At 41.2% G+C, this 16,028-nt stretch overlaps 1 protein-coding gene across 40 annotated transcripts in view; it reads left to right on the top strand.

The window, feature by feature from the left end:
* Positions 1 to 16,028, top strand: part of ZBTB20 (zinc finger and BTB domain containing 20) — a 472,123-nt gene that overhangs the window by 367,253 nt on the left and 88,842 nt on the right. Inside the window, exon 1 of one of the 40 annotated variants that reach the window (XM_079321877.1) lies at positions 14,525 to 14,737. The exons of the other annotated variants lie outside the window; for them this stretch is intronic. The gene's annotated coding sequence lies outside the window, so the exon portion shown is untranslated. Of the gene's footprint in view, positions 1 to 14,524; positions 14,738 to 16,028 lie in introns of those variants that run through there. 40 annotated transcript variants of the gene reach the window in all.

Here is a 16,028-nt window from a genome sequence, read left to right as displayed (position 1 = left end):
AGCCCACTCCTTGTCCAAGTTAAGAGTGCCATTGTCTTACTTTCCCAATTAAACAGGCTTTTATGGCTTTCACTTTTTTAACTTGGCAGAATCACCAATTCTGGGAGCAAAGATTCAGTGCTGCCTTGTGCATTATGCAGATTTCCAGTAGCAACCTCAGATTAAGAATTTGGTATTGATATTTTCAGTGGAACATAATTTCATTTTCTCAACACAGTTGATCTGAGCTCCTTGAGAAATGGTAATCATGAGATATTGCAGTCTTTGCAGACATATTTGCAGTTGCCCTAGATTAGTTAGATTTAATCTCTGCACCTAAACTATGAATTTACATGAGGAAAAACTTGAATTTAGCCAGGTAGGAGCACCTAACTCCACAGATTCTCTCAGCAAAAGCAGGTGTCATCAGTCTTTTTTCAGCTTTTCAAAAGTTTTGGCTGTGTGCCCTATATATTGACCATTTTGCTCACAAAGGGCCTCAGGCTTTTTTTTTTCCCTTTATCATTTCCACTTTGAGCTGTCTAGTGTTGCAGTGGTTCTCACAAGAAGCTGTCCTTGTATTCCTGCCAAAACCAGAATCACAGCCTAAGCCAGCCTTTAACTGGGCATTAGAAGGAAATGACACTCTTCTCATTTGCCAGCAGTATCACTTCCTCAGCTTCACAAATAATTATCTGTTCCAAAACTTTTCCATTATTGTGTTTAAATGTTTTGAGAGTCTCATAACTAAAAAATTTCAAATGCTGAGCAGCGTTATTTTGCGTATCTCTCCTTCTTGTATGTGAATATCCTAAGCACCAGGAAGTGCCAGGTTCATGGATCTTTTTGTCAGAGCTCATCAGTTCTTGCTTTCTGAGTCATCTTTTAGATTGTATGAATTTTAAATATTTGTTGGCTAGAGGATGATATGTTGAGAAGAGAAAAGAGGAGAAGAACTACCAAAAGGCAGAAGCCAGCGAGTTGGGTAGTCTGTTGAAGATAAATCCTTTTGTAGAGAAAAAGTTACATCCTGTAATGCCCAGGTCAATTGGGTATAACAGCATTGCAGGCTGACAAATTCTCTGCTTTCCTGCTAACTATCATGAACAGAACTTAAAAAAAAATTTAAAAAAAAAAAGCTGAACAAACAAGCAAACAAAAAAAAATCAAACAGATTTATTACAATTACATTTCAAATATGATGGAAGTAGGAGAAACAAATCAGTGTTAGAAAGTATTTCCCATTATAGTCCATACAGGAACTGGCATAATTTAAATAGCATGGGTGTATATGGGATGCATTTAGGAAGCAGCAGAAACTTCACAGCATCCTCTTTGCTCCCACTCCACTCTATCAGGTTTTTGTTCTTAGCTCAGCTGCCTTTGCAGGACTGCATCTTGAGGTGTTGCCAGTTTCGGCTGTAAGTTTTCAGACTATCATTGAAAAAAGAGAGAAAATACAAAAGTTTCATTTTTCTTGCCTAATTGAAACAGTGAAGTTGGTTTGGCTGTTGTGATGTGAGAGGCAAAGCAGAAAGAACAGCCCCTCCACTTAAAATGAAATTGCTGTTTTATGGCCCACTTTGCACACGTGAGCCAAGGAGACAGGCAGGATGGGTTGTGAGAGAAAGAGGCTGTGAGGAGAAGCAGTGCAATCTCTTGCACATCATAAGCAGCAGTATGACCCTTGGAGATGTATGCACAAAGTTTTGTTGAGCTGGCACAGCAAGGCTGTGCTGCCTATGTTTGTGTGGTCCACCTGCATGTACGTGCTATTTGTGAATTTGTGAACCTTCCCCTCAGTCCATTTACAGTTTACCCAGGGATTTAGTTCAGTTTTGCAATCTCACAGAAGTCTGGCTCGTCAGATGTAACATTAAATGAAATTGGTTTGTATTGCAATAGGATTGGTGGGAGGATCAAAGGCTTGGTGTAAAATAAAAGGGTTTTGGTTTCTGTGTGCTGAAATGTTTCTATTTCCTTTATTTTTTTATTAGTGTATATTAAGCAATTGAATTCTCCAATAGTAAGCAAAAAACTCTACCAAAGTGGTTATTAAAGAAAGCCTCTTCAGTTACTGTGAGAAGGGATGTGTTATTGCTATAAAGGGTCTCAGAAGCTGTGTTCTTTTAAGGCTGATCAAAATTTAATTTTAAAACCAGTGGTGTGCACCTAGACAGCACAATGCATCTGATAATTCTGGTTTAGTCTGAAGAGGCTGGGATCAGCTAGAAATTTGGCAGATTGTCTCTCAAGTCAGGAAGTAGTTCTGGTTTACAAATTTAAAAGCCAAATTCTGTTTTAGTATTTCTTAAATGTCAAAACAACTCTCTGACCTTGAAAATTACTTTCTCTGTATACTTTTGGGGCTTTTAAGTAAGAACCAGGGTTTTTTTTCTTAGTGAAATATGATAGCCTGTTAGTCATCAAATCTGAGAACTTAGAGAAGGGAGGGTGACAATAACTTATCTTTTCTTTCCCTTTGTCAGTGCAAGAATGGGCTTCATTCATATCAATGGCAACTGGAAGGAAAAAAACATGCTAACTTTTAACTGTGCTTCCAGTGTATATTCATAATGTACACTGTGACTTCTCCAAGGATGAGTCCTCTGTCTGCAGCCTTTCAGACCTCATAACAATAAGGAGAGGGAGAACAAGTTTCTCTGCTCTCTTTTATCTTCTAGTGCCTTCATTTTGGTTCGTCCCCACCTAAGCACTGCAGGAAGATAAGGGCCATATTTAGGGCTGCTGGCCAATTGCACACTTCTGTAACCCAAACTGATCATTCCTAGCTCTTAATAATATGATTGGTTTAACTTAAATATGGCATTTGAGCAGCCCATTTAGTTTACCATCTCCAGTATTCTCCTTTTCTGGAAAGTAATTTTGCCACCTCTGAAATTCTGATGAAAACTGGAAATATGCCCTTCCTTCATCTCTTCTTGATTCACCTCTTCTTCTCACTTTTGCATTCCCTTTTGGACAGGAGGTATCTGTATGGTGCTCCTGTTTCTAGCAGAGCAGAAGCAGCCTGCCCTTCTGACTGTGAATGAGAAATGGCATGGGAGGGAGCAGCCTGGAGCCCTTCTCTGTTCCCTGAAAGTGAAACATAACTCATCCTCATGGCTCACAGATGCTGTTGCTCTTTGCAAAACTGACTTCAGATCTTTTTGGTTCTGATAAGTTGAACCCCGAAACTTCTAATGGTGTGAGTTCTGGGCCTCTTCTGCCTCAATTATGCATAGTATCTAATGTTAAGGCATTCACCAAGACTTTCTCCCCAGGGATTTGCAGTTACTAAGTGACTGTTAATGACTTAGCTTACCCTGGATTTCTGTGAAGTAGGGAGATCATATTTTCAGCATTTAGCTGTAGGGGAAACTGAGGCATGGGATGAATCTGGATTTAACAGAATATCTAGGCACATAGTTCTTTGAATTTAAGGGTCATTTCAAGAGTTTTTCTGAGAAGTTGTTTGAAATATCTGCCTCAAGTTGTTTGTAGAAAGGCATCTTATAAGTAACTGCTTGGTGTTCATAGCAATCAATTAATTAGGTACCACTGTTATGTAGAACTGGAGAAACTGAGGCATAGCATTTGTTTAAGGTCAAGCAACCTGACAGCTTATGCTCACAGAGTTAAGCAGCTTTCTTTTCTGAGTCTTTGTGGTTACATTCCTTCCTTCCTCCATGTAGCTGACCATTTAAAAGATTGAACAAGTCTTTTTTGGAGAAGAGATTAAATTTGGTAGTGTTGGCTGTAGTGTTCCAAGGTGATGGTTATTCAGCCAGTTTATGATGTAGTAGTATAAATTATTCAGAATATTGAAATGTTAAAAAGTAATATCTGCTCAATAATATGCCAGCTTAATGTAGAACAAACACCTACTACTGATCTGTAGTTAAATTATTTAATCTAGAACTAATCTACTGTTCAAACCAGTTTTGAAAATGGAGTAGTTCTATCGCTGAAAATAATTAATTGTTCAAACCCATAGGGCTAAATCCAGCAGTGACCTAAATCATGAGAGAGAATTACACATTGGACACCAGCGTGTAGGAAAGTGAGTAACAAAATAATATATGTTGTCCTGGTTCTCTCTTATCCTGGCCAGTATCACGCACTTTTCTTGGTAGGGTTTTTTGCTGGGGCTGGCTTTGTCCCCTAATTCCTCCCTTTAGCGTTTGAATTCCAGCACTTTTATGATTGTTTCAGAGGGAAAGTTGGTAGAGGTTTATATTTTCTTTGCCCTGCATCCATTTACACCCATTCTGTGACCTGGCACAGGGCGTGGGCCCTGGCTGTGGAAGAGTTTGGCTCGGCAGGGCTGACCCCACATCCTGCAAGAAGCTGCCTGCCAGAGCACTCCTGGTGACCTCACTGGAGCTGCTACTGATTCATCCTGATGTGAAGATGAGCAGATCTCGGGCCAGTAGCCCTCAGTGATGAAGTGTTTCCAGCATCCCGTTTCAGGAAAAGTAGCAAGTCCCTTTGATGAGGAAGAAAAAAATGTGGTTTTTTCTCTCTATCTCCAAATGTCTCCACAAAACAACGTGGGGGAAAGGAGAATAGCAAATATTCAATGGGAAATTTTGTCTTCATGTTTTTCTCCTTCAAGAAAAAATTCCACACACAAGTAAAAAGAAGATGAAGCCCTGGAGCCCCACCTGCTGACTTGAGGGAGCAGAAAGAGGAAAGGGAAGATGCCTGGTCCTGTGCCAAGCGTTCAGCACTGGGCTTGTAGCACTGTGATGTGGCACTTGAAGCTCTAGGGGCCTGGAGCCAGTGATACAAATGCAACAAGAACTCTCATGAAAATGAGCCTCTTAACAGCGTGTGGAGCTGGTCTGTGATGGCCTCAGGAAATCCCCCTGGCTAGACAGGGCCTTTTTATCCACTACACTGCTCTGACTCAAAGAGAAATCTCACGTAGCTTCCTCGACCAGAAACCGAGCATGCATCTAGTGTGCGGTGTGGGGCTTTGGAATGTCCTTATTTTCAGGTAGTCATTCCCTTCCTTCTGCTCTGAAGAAGTCTGCCCTACCTTTCTTTGTTGTCTCATTGCACACTGGGTCCAGTGCTGCAGCACATGGTGCATCCTCAGTGCTCAGCCATCAGGCTTCATGCTGTCCTTCATTGTGGTCAGACCCTCAGCTGATGGGCACTGGCCTAGAGCCCCTGGCTGCAATTGAGATTTTCACTTCTTGGACATTTGGCCCTTTAAAGGCCTGAGAGCTACTTTTAATAGCACCACAACTGGCAACACTTGTTTTCAGGCTCGGGACCATCTACGAGCAAATGCTTGCGTATTAATTACAACAAAGAGCAAATCTACTTGACATTTGATTTTGTTTTTCTTGTTTCCTTGCAAGCTTGAAAATGAGCTGCTTTTGCCAAAGGAACAAAAAAAAAAAAAAATCAAAATGCATTTCACGCCTTTTTTTTTTTTTTTTAACTTGAAATAGGCCCCTTGAAAAAACTGACATGTTAAACACCAGCAAGAAAATGATTATTTGGACATATGGCTCCTCTTCCTGAACTATGCAGAGAGGTTAGATAACACTCTTTCACATCTTAAAAGACTAGACTGCTGCTACATTACTAACATATTCTTATGTAATAATCTGGCACTGATGATACTTTATCCAGTCCCAGCAATGTAAGACTTATTTATGGGTTGGTCAGTTATGAGGGATTTTTTCTTTTTTTTTCTTTTTTTTTTTTTTTTTTTTTTTTTCCAGATTATCTTCTAATTTGTTGGGTTTTTCATTACAATGTCCAGAAGTAGAATATAGCATAGCATAGCATAGCATAGCATAGCATAGCATAGCATAGCATAGCATAGCATAGCATGGAATAGAATAGAGTCAAATCCTGCACAGAAACATATTGTGGCTCTGTCTTTCAGGAGGGTTTTGCATTGTACAGATTTTCTCTTAAACACTGCATGATTAATATAAAAGTAAAACTAAATTTTAAAATCTCTTAAGACAAACTCATCTGAGCCCATCCCTTTACTTTTCTGATAAGGCTGTTTCATAAAGTGAAAAATCTCTAAGAATTAAAATAAAGTTGTCAAACCATCTAAGTGAAATATCACACAAAGATTGCCATTGCCCTTGACCCAACAGATGTTGGCAGTGATGTAAGGTCTGGAGGTACTTGCAGAATGCAGAGTCATATGAGCTGGCCAGAAAACAGCAATGTTCCACAGTGAAAATATGTGCGATTTTGGAGTATGAAAATGAAACTTTATGAAACTTTTTCATAAACAAACTAGCTTTCTAGTTTCTTTAGAAAGAAAGGACCAGGACTCCTCCAGAGGGTGAGGGAACATGGGAGCCTCTGCATTTTGAACTAGAGTTTCTGTCCTCAACCCAAGAAACTTCCCTGATAATTTTTTCCTTGAAAATTATGTTTACCACAATTTGTTTCATGGTCAATGACAGAGTTCTGCCATGGAAAATTGTGGATTCACAGAATCCTGGAATAATAAAAATCATAAAGAAATTCCTTAAGTCATCTGGGTCCAACCCTGCTCAAAATAGAGCCAGTTGAGGTTATTTTTTTAATCGGTTTGTTAATCTATGTATGTATGCATGTCTTTCTCTATATCCATTTTAGAAGTACTGTCCATTTTTTCTATAACTCTTTCTTAAACTTGAGATTTTTAGAATAATTTTAGATTCCCTCACTGATAAGCAGAAACTCTTGATCAGAAACTGTCCTGCACAGGAATTGATGTGCAGGTGTGCAGCCACTGTACCCAACTTTTGCTGTACTTGGCTCCTTCCTTTCATTGCAAGACCACTTTGTTTAGTGAGGGGCTTAAATATCTCATCTAAGTAATAAACTAATGCTGGTACCAAAGACTAGCATTGACTATTCTTAGACTGAACCCTGTTCCTGCAAAGGAGGGGGACCCCAGTTCTGCTACCCTGCATTAATTGCTGATGTTTGTTGCACATGGGATGTTCTACCAGATGGAGCAGTGGTCTAATCTGATGTGGCAGCTCCTAGGTTTTTATCTTGTAAGTGCTTTTCTTACATGAATTAATTCTGAAAACACTCTTGTGGACGTTAGTCATTGTTACGATTCCCATTTTAGAGACCCTGTGTCTGATTCTTAATTATACTAATTCTTCCTTATGCTGGTGAGGTTTGGAATCTGTGAAAGGGTCTCCCAACAGAGGGAGATGGATTGCAGAAATGTCAATGGCAAAATGAGAGTTCATTGCCCTCTAGCAATTCTCTGTTTCTCTGAGGTCGGGGAGAAATATTGGAAGACAATTATAAAAGTGGTTGTGTTGATTTGTACTGAGGGTTACAGAGGAGTTGCATAGCTCAAGCCTGTAAGAGGTGTTGTATTAGCCAAAATTACATTATTGAGATTGTTGAGACTTCTTTCAGTATGGCCACAGTCTCATCAAAAGAAATGGAAAGCCACCTCTGCTGGCCCTTTTTTCCTTTAACCAGGATACATTATCAGAAAACTGCCATACGAACTCCCCCAAAAAACCTCAAAAACAAGACATTAACCCCAGAAGGAGAGGCAATGAGCTTGAGGGAGGGAGAAAGAGACTGAGTTTTTCCCAGCAATGAACACGAAGCCATTAAAAAAGTAGTCATTATGTGCTGTAACCAGAAGGACCTTCTGTCTTTCTGTATGATAAAACTACCAGTGAGATGTATTGCAAGATAATTAGGAGCAAACAGGCAGGAAAAATGAGTGATGTGCTACTCTTCATTTCCTGAGCCGGTCGTGTCACTGAGCAAGTTGCAGCTCTGTCTGTAGAGAGAGTGGAGTTGGAAATCAATCCTGTCTGTGTCTTCTTCCCTCATGGCTTCACTCAGCTGAAGAATGTGATGGACAATTATATTTGCTACAGAAAAGCATCAGAACTCTCCACCCTCCTCTGGGTTTTTGGCTTCCCACTCTTATTTATATCCAAGTCTAAGAGATGAAGTGGTATATGCAGATAGGGACCCTTTTGCAGCTGTCCCTGAGACAAAACTAATAGTTGGACAGAGAAAACAAAAGGCCTCAGTGGGGTTATTTTGGTGGCAATCTCATGTTTTTGGCATGCTGTGACTGTACAGCTCCCCAGACTGCAAGCAATGTTGTTGTTCTTACAAAGGTTTTGTCTAGAATGAGGAATATGAGAATAATTACAATTTTTCTTTGCAGTTGAGGCTATGGAAAAGCCTCCTGAAACAAGGCATCTTTAGGTAAGAAAGGCTGGAAGCAGAGGCACAATACCTGTCACCTCCAAATGCAGGAAATAAGATTTGTGACTGTGACAGCACCAAAGTTAGCAAGAGGGATATACAGCATGTTTCCTGTCAGCATTTAGAACAGAAATGGGACAGATATCTGCTTTAAAGTTCTTCAAATCAGAATTGTAATTGTCTACTCATGAAGGTATGAGAGAAAATTAAACCTTCTGACGTCCTGAGATACTTACACTTCTTTCAAAAAATCATAGAATAAAATATAATAGAACAGAGCAGAATAGGCTGAATATAACACATGATGCTGTTTAAATAGTTTGGATTTTGGAGTAGAGATACAATTGGTAACAATAGTATGGATCATGATAGGGTAGAGAGTTAATGTTTTCAAGTGTTTAAAAATCTTTGGAAGCCTTCATGATAAACTTCCTTATAAATGTACAGAAAACATGTTACCTGCAAAAATCATGTCCTCATTGATCTGCTTTTTAACCAGTGATCAGATTTCCTTATTTTTTTGTAAAGTCACACTTTCAAAATGTTACATTTTGACCCAATGCAGCTGAGGAGGAGAAAAGCAGGAGACTTGCTCTTCTTGTGTCTTCTCAACCAGATGTTTTTTGGAGTTCCCCTAGGTTGCACTGTTGCTTTTCCAGTGAAGGCAAGGGGATTGCACTGCTCCCCAGAAGGATGTGGCTCACTTTTCAGCACATCTTACTATGGTGGTAGTGCACTAAAGCCGAAGAACAAACATGACTCGCATAGACCAGTTTGCAGTATTTTCTCTCTCTTTTTTTTTTTTTTTTCTAAAGAGAGGCTCTTCTACACAATAGGCCATTATATTTGGATTGTCTAAGAGAGGTAAAATACGGAGATCTTCTGATGTTTCCCTTTACATTTCTCTATTTTCAACAAATCTCTGAAAGGAATTTTCTTGGGAACTGGGAACTGCTCATTGTAGGTGTAAGGTGCTTTAGGAACCAATCCTGAACATTGATATAGTTGGGGAAGGAGGAGGGTGAGAGGGAAGTGAGGGGTGGGGAAGGCTGATTCTGGTAATCAGTGCAGTAAGGAACAAGCTAGTTTGTTTGCCCCAGAAAATCAAATGGCATATATGACAGAAATTGCCTAGATGCAAGGCATGGCACCTTTCTCCATTTAGCCTGCAAAGGTTCCTACTGAGCACAGTCATGCAAGTTGGGAAGGATGCTTTCCCAAAAGATAAGCAAAGAGTTGATTTCTGTAACAAGTGGACTTCCCAGTCTCTCTCTCTAATTTCTTAGGTACTGAATAATAACCGTGCATTCACCCTCTCCAACATGCTGTGCTGGTTTACATCTCTGAACAAAAAGCACAGATTCACAGCTGTTTATGAAGATAAGCCAATAAATCTAGAGGAATATATTTATACAACTCATCCTGAGATTATGTTGTTAAATTCCATTTTTTTCAGATAGACAGAGCTTCTTCTTTGCAAAGGAACCAGGTTCCTCTCTGTGCCACCCAGATCTGTTGATTTTCTATTAATGTCAGGTCTTGTACTCAGCTGTACTGAGTGCTACAAGTGGTATTGCAGAATACTTTATATACATTAGAGGAGTAAGTACTCTACCATTTCCTTGTCCTGCTTTTGGCTGGCATTAAGTGATGCCTGTAGAAGTCAGAAAGTGAGGTTCTGGTGGCTTTTCCTTTCATAAATCCTGCCTTTTGCTGGTGGCAAATCCAGGTACAGTTCTCATAAAGACCTCTTACAATTCTGTAGCAACATATGGAGAAGGTGTCCTACACATGAGTCTGAAAACTTCTTGCAGCATTGATTGTCTTTTCCATAGCAAACAGCAATCTTTATTCAACTGATCAGACAGACTGAGATCTCAATTATCACTTATTTAGCTAAATCGCCCTTATACATGCAATAATTTATATGAAGGCAGGGCAAGCAAGAGGGTACCATGCAAAGCTAGAGATCATCATCATGTATCTGAATTAAAACCTGTGATAACAATTTCAGGAGGGGAAGGTGATGTACATTTTCTGCAGCTCCTCCTGGCCTTTTGCATTTATTTAGACTACAAGTCAGCTCTTGGATGATACTCAGGTAGAAAGCAGGAGGTCCTTGACTTCTGAAGCTTCCAGTAGAAGGGGACCAGCTGAGAGCAGGACTTAACAGTTGTGTTTTCTACATCAGGCACTATAGGAGATTTGAGGATGTCCATATCAGGAACACATGCTAGTAAAATATGTGCCACATAGTAAAAACTCACCTGGGTGAAATGCTGCTCCTTCTGATATCAATGGAAATTTCCTTTTGACCAGGGGTTGCTATGGCAGCAAGCAGTGGAAATGAGAACAAGGACATTTTGATATGTCTACACTGTGGATTGCAAATTATGATACCCGAGTTAGTTTTAAACAGTCTTGCAAGGAGTGGTCTAGTTAAGGCAGCCTGAAACACCACGTGGCCTAATTTACCCTGCTAAGCAGTTTGCTTTCCTCTGTGCTCAGGGTATATTCACGCCTGGAATAGAGCAGAGGAGAGGAGGTATTTGAGGAGATCCCTCTTTTAGGGCAATGGGATGAGGAACAGACTCTGACAAGGAGTAGTGGATGGAGGGAGAAATAACATGAGAGAAAGTAAGCTCCAAGACAAGAGGAGCAGCAATCCAAGGAGTCAACTAAATGGAAGCAAATCCAACACCAACAGAAGATGTGCGGGTTTGGGGAGCCAGGGTCCAAAGAGTCTCCTCCCGTGGCAGTGTGCTTTGCTCTCCTCCTTGAAGGTCAGCTCAGAGCTCCTGTCTGTCAGCAATGTCTTTGTCAGGAAGACACTGTCACATCACTGAATGGTGTCCCCGCAGTGACCCATCCCCTCTCAGTGCCTTTTGGCCGAGCTGCTGCTGGCGCTGCTGGCTGGAGTGGTGGAGTCCTGTATTACAGCTCCACAGGTGCCAGCCCGCCCCAGCCTCAGCAGCAACCTGCAACAGCTTCTGAGTTGGCTTTTAAAGAAAACCCTGAGAAATTGTACTGAAAATCAATTACTGCAATGGTAATGTTACTAAGTCAAACACTTAAAAGTTAGGAAATGCCACAGCTAATGTTGTCTGTGCAACCTTAGGGAGGGCCCCATGTGCCATTACCATAGTTTGTAATTTCATGACTGCACACTGTTTCTTCACTGAGTCTCTGCATAGGGTGGTCAGGTCCTCTGCATTTTTTTTTTTTTTAATGTAGCCCCCAGCTGTTTTGCACTCTGTTGGATTATTACTTTGGTACTAACCCAGGGAAGAGGCAGCCACAGTCTGTGTCACTGCACTCTACAAAATCTCATCTGAAAGGGTGTTGAGGCTTTTGATGGTACTGTATTTCTCCGAAATCTCTTTTTCTGTTCTTCAGGACATCTTACCTTACATAATATTCCAAATGTGAAAAATTCATGTTTTGGGGAGGCTGAGGAGAGAACTCCTAAATAACTTCATTAAGCCCAGTGTCTCAATTTCTTCTGCAGTGCGTCCCTCTCCTGTTGACTGTTTAGGTCTTCCGTAAACTGTGCTGAGTCAACAGGCCCCAGTGGGGCTGGTAGGCAGATGGGACATAGCCAGACAGCATGTAACATTTTAAAAGGTGGAAAAGGGCAGGGACCCACCTTTTCCTATAGCAGAAGTTGATAGAAGGAATGAATAATAGTGACATCTCCCATCAGCTCTCTGTTAAAAGCAAAACACATAAAAGCTGGCCCCAGATTTGCCTGGAGAACTATGTAAAAAATATGATAAAATTAATATAGAGACATTGATAGAACTTGTGTCTTTTTTTTCTTCCTTCCTTAAGCATTTGTACCCAAAATACAGAGTGAGGAGAGAATCCTAGCACTCCCTCTGAAAGGCCAGCAGTCAGCTGCGTTGTGAGTCCCTTCTCTACTTTCTTCCCTTGCTTTTGAGTGGCACTGGCAGGTTAGTCATGCCCATTTAAAAGTTTATATACAGCAGATGTTCATGGAGCTGATCAGGAATTATGGATTTGCTGCAGCCCTGTGTGAAATACAGAAAATGTATTTAAAACACAGAGAATATACCTGCCTTAATAAATTCAAACACCTCTCTTGGTGCTCTTTGCTCAGGAGGGGCCATCTGAGCTCCTGATGAGGGGACATTCAGTATCCTGAAACCCAAAGCAGGTACCTTGTGTCTGACAAGGGAAAGTTCTGGCAGGGCAGGTGTGTGATGTCCAGGGGTTAAACATGCTGACAGCTCCCTCTCAGGGCAGAGTGTTACCTGCTGCCTTCCTTCACAGGGGGAGAGGCTGACTGGCCCACACCTTTTAGAAGCACACTTTGCACAGGTGTCATGAATCTCTGCCTTCCCTGCTACACAGTGCTGCCACTGCACTGTGTATCACAAGGAACCATCCATTTGAACTGTACTTCATTTTGCAGCCCAGGGTAGAAGAAATAGATTACTTTGCCACCTATTTGGGGGAATAATTTCTCCACCTCCTTGGTGCCTGAGACTCATCTTACTCCAATACCCAGCACTGCCTTTTCACAGCATCTCCTTCTGTACCCTGTCAGTGCTCAATTTGTCTGTGTTTGTGCAGACATGCACGACAAGGATGTGCTCCCAGAGCTTGTGTAGTTCCAGAATCATAACATCCCAGTGATCCATCAGGAAAATTCGATTCAAGGGCAGCATGGTCTTGCTTTAAGTGAGCCAAAGTAGCAGGCAAACCTGCACTCCCTTCCCCACCCCACAGGACAGGTAGTCTTTGAAGACTGTGGGAAGATGCAGGTGTTTATGTCGGCAAAAGCTGCAGTGATGTGTAAAAAAGAGAGAGAAGGGATCTCCCAGCTTTTTGGAGATGGCCTCTGTATAATGCCATTTGAATCTTACTTTTTTGTTTAGTGGTAAGTTTTAATAGTTATCCTTTGAGAATTTTCCCTGCGAGCTTATCTGAATACACCAACAGTCTTTTTTGTAATATTCGCATTTCCCCTTTGGTTCAGCCGAGCCCACTGACAGATCATTCAAATTCAATTGTTTTATGTCTAAGCCGAACAGCTAATTAAAGTAGGGATGATTAACCTGACTGGCAGTGTCGCTCTCTCTCCCTCGCTCTCTCGCTCCCTCCCTCCCTCCCTCCCTCCTGTTCCAATCAGTCTTTTTCTCACACTCTCCCTCTCTCTCTCTCCCTCTCTCTCTCTCTCTCTCTGTCTTTTGCTCTACTGTGTGTGTGTGTGTGTTTTTTTTTTCCTCTCTCCTAAACGTGGTCTGCTTGCTGATGGCAGAATGGCACTCGGAGATTTGTGCATTGTGTCTGGTTTCCTACGGGCAGGCTGACCCAGTGCCTCTAGGGACTTATCAATAGACCACTCAGAAGAGACAGAGACAGGAGAAAGGAGGAGGGGTGGGGGGGGGTGGGGGGGGGGGAGAAAGAGAGAGGGAGAAAAAGAGAGAGAGAGAGAGAGAGAATCAATATCAAGAATAGAAGGAGCTCCGAAGCCATTTTTTTTTTTTTTAAAGAAGTATCAGGACTTGGGAAGAGGGTGACAAAGAAGGTTTTTCAAAGAGGCAGTGGAGGAGGTTCTAATAAATTTGGAAGGAAACAGTTCCCTGTCTTGGGAAAAAAGGAGAACTCCTGGCTGATTAGCATTCACACCAGGTATGAGATGTTCCCTACCCCTTATCACTGTCGCAACCGAGATGGAAAAAAGCGCTTCCCCCCCCTTTTTTTTTGGTTGTTTAGGGTTTGTTTTTTTTTCCTTCCCTTCTTTCTCCCCCCCCCCCCCCTCCCGCCCCCCCACCCCCTAGTCTTGGCTCTTTAAGTAGATGGAGCGAGCGTTTATTTTGGTTCGTTGGTCGGCGGTGGCAGGGGGAGTGCGAGCTGTGGGCATTTGTGTGCTGGAGCAGGAGAATGGAAGCAGGGCAGCGGGGAGGGGGCGGCTGGGAGAAGAGCCGGGAGTGTGTTACTGTGTCTCCTCTTTGTGCACCCCTGGGGGGGGTTACCCAAGTTCATTTCCAGCAGGTGGATTTAGACAGGGAGTTACTTAACGCTTGACCGCCAGTTTTGAAAAAAAGGAAAAAAAGGGAAAAAGAAAAAAAAAAAAAAAAGGACCTGCTTCCTATGTCTATTAAAGGAAGCTCCAATTTTTTCCCCTCTCTCCTCTCTCTCTCTCTTTCCTCTCTTCCTAACCAGACAGCGGGAGGGTTTCTGGCTCCTCGCCAGCCCAAAAGCCTCTAAGTGTTTTGCACTTGTTTCAGGGAGCCCGGGGATTTTTTTCAGCATTTTCACTAGAGAACAAAGAGTTCTTTACAAAGGAAGGGGGAGAGCGAGCTTAACGCCTGAGATATGTTTTTCTATTTTTATTAGGGATTTTTTTTCCCCCTCCTAAAAAGAAAGAGGGAGAAGCAAAGCACAGAATGTGTGGCAGCAACAAAATAGATTGAAAGGAAATGCAGTTCCCTTACCTCCAAATTATAATTTGGAATTAATAAGAACAGGAATGGAAGGGGGACAAGAAGAAGTGAGTTTGGTATGTCATTCTTTTCTCCCTTTTTTTTAACTCTCTCTTTAAATTCCAATTGCTGTTTTGCCAACTTACCTAGAGCGTTTTTTTTTTCTTTTTCTTTTTTTGTAGGTTTTTTTTTTGGCATAAAAGTTATACTGAAAACAATTTCTGTTTACTTAAAAAATCGACTAACAAATTTTTACCGGGGAAAAAAAAGAAGGAAGTGGGATGGTTTCGGTAAAAAAGAAGCAAATTAGTGGGAACAGAAATCTTTCACTTTCTGTCACTTAGAAAAAAAAGTTGGTAATGGCTTGTTGAAGCTAGGATCCTAAAATACAGATGGGGCACTAACGTCTGTGTCCACGGACCCAGCTTTTCCCTGACCATCTGTCTAAAAGTCACCTCTCATTGGCAGCTCAAATGATTAGTCGGAGCTCAGGGATTTTTTTTTTTGTTTGTTTTTTTGTTTTTTTGTTTTTTGTTTATTTGTTTGTTTGCTTGTTCCTCCTGTTCGGTGGGACCTTCTTTTAAATGGCTCCATTTCATCTTCTGAGTATAGTTCTTCTATTGAGCCCCAGATTGAGGGTTTCAGGATAGACTTTCTTGCACTGTAGATTTTTTGTTCTTCTGAATGTGTTTCTTATAGATACACTCTTTGTCTATTTGTATATGAAAAAGGCATATGTAATATAGGAGAGAATAGTACATCACGTTTAAAGGAGATGCTTGATTTGAATTTTATTGCAAATAGTGTATAGCTCTCTACAGCATCTCCTGTGCAGTGGTTATGATGTTTGAGAATATAGAGTGTTGCAAATTCAGTAGCTTAAGGAAGTGCTTTCTTTAGCCAAATTTTGCCTTCCTTCCTATATTGATTTGTATTTTCCTGGCTTTGACAAATTGTCAATCTAAGAACACCATCATATAGCAGAGGTACAGAAAACAAGAGAGAAAACTATGTTACATCTCCCCTAAAAATCACCAGCATACAATACACTAAGCTAGATCAAATTATTACAGAGTTACAATGACTGTTTCTGGCTGCACTACTACTACAATACCTTCATTTTTATTTTCATGCTGCAGGCTTTCCTGAGAAGAGGCTGTCTGTTACAGCTTCGTAGGTATTGCATATGTGTTGTAACTCTTTTTTAAGCAACACCTATGCACTGTGTAAGTGTACACAAGGAATTAGTCCATTTACATCTTCTCATATGATAAGGGGGATAAAAAAATTCATCTTTGGACCACTTTAGAAATCCCAGTACCCTACAGTGGCAAAGCGTCCTGCAGGATACAGCCCGTCCCTTGCAGA

The sequence above is a fragment of the Erithacus rubecula genome (assembly GCF_903797595.1).
Source record: "Erithacus rubecula genome assembly, chromosome: 1".
Lineage (NCBI taxonomy): Eukaryota > Metazoa > Chordata > Aves > Passeriformes > Muscicapidae > Erithacus > Erithacus rubecula.
The sequence above is the reverse complement of the archived record's forward strand: the minus strand, read 5'-3'. Positions and strand labels throughout refer to the sequence as shown.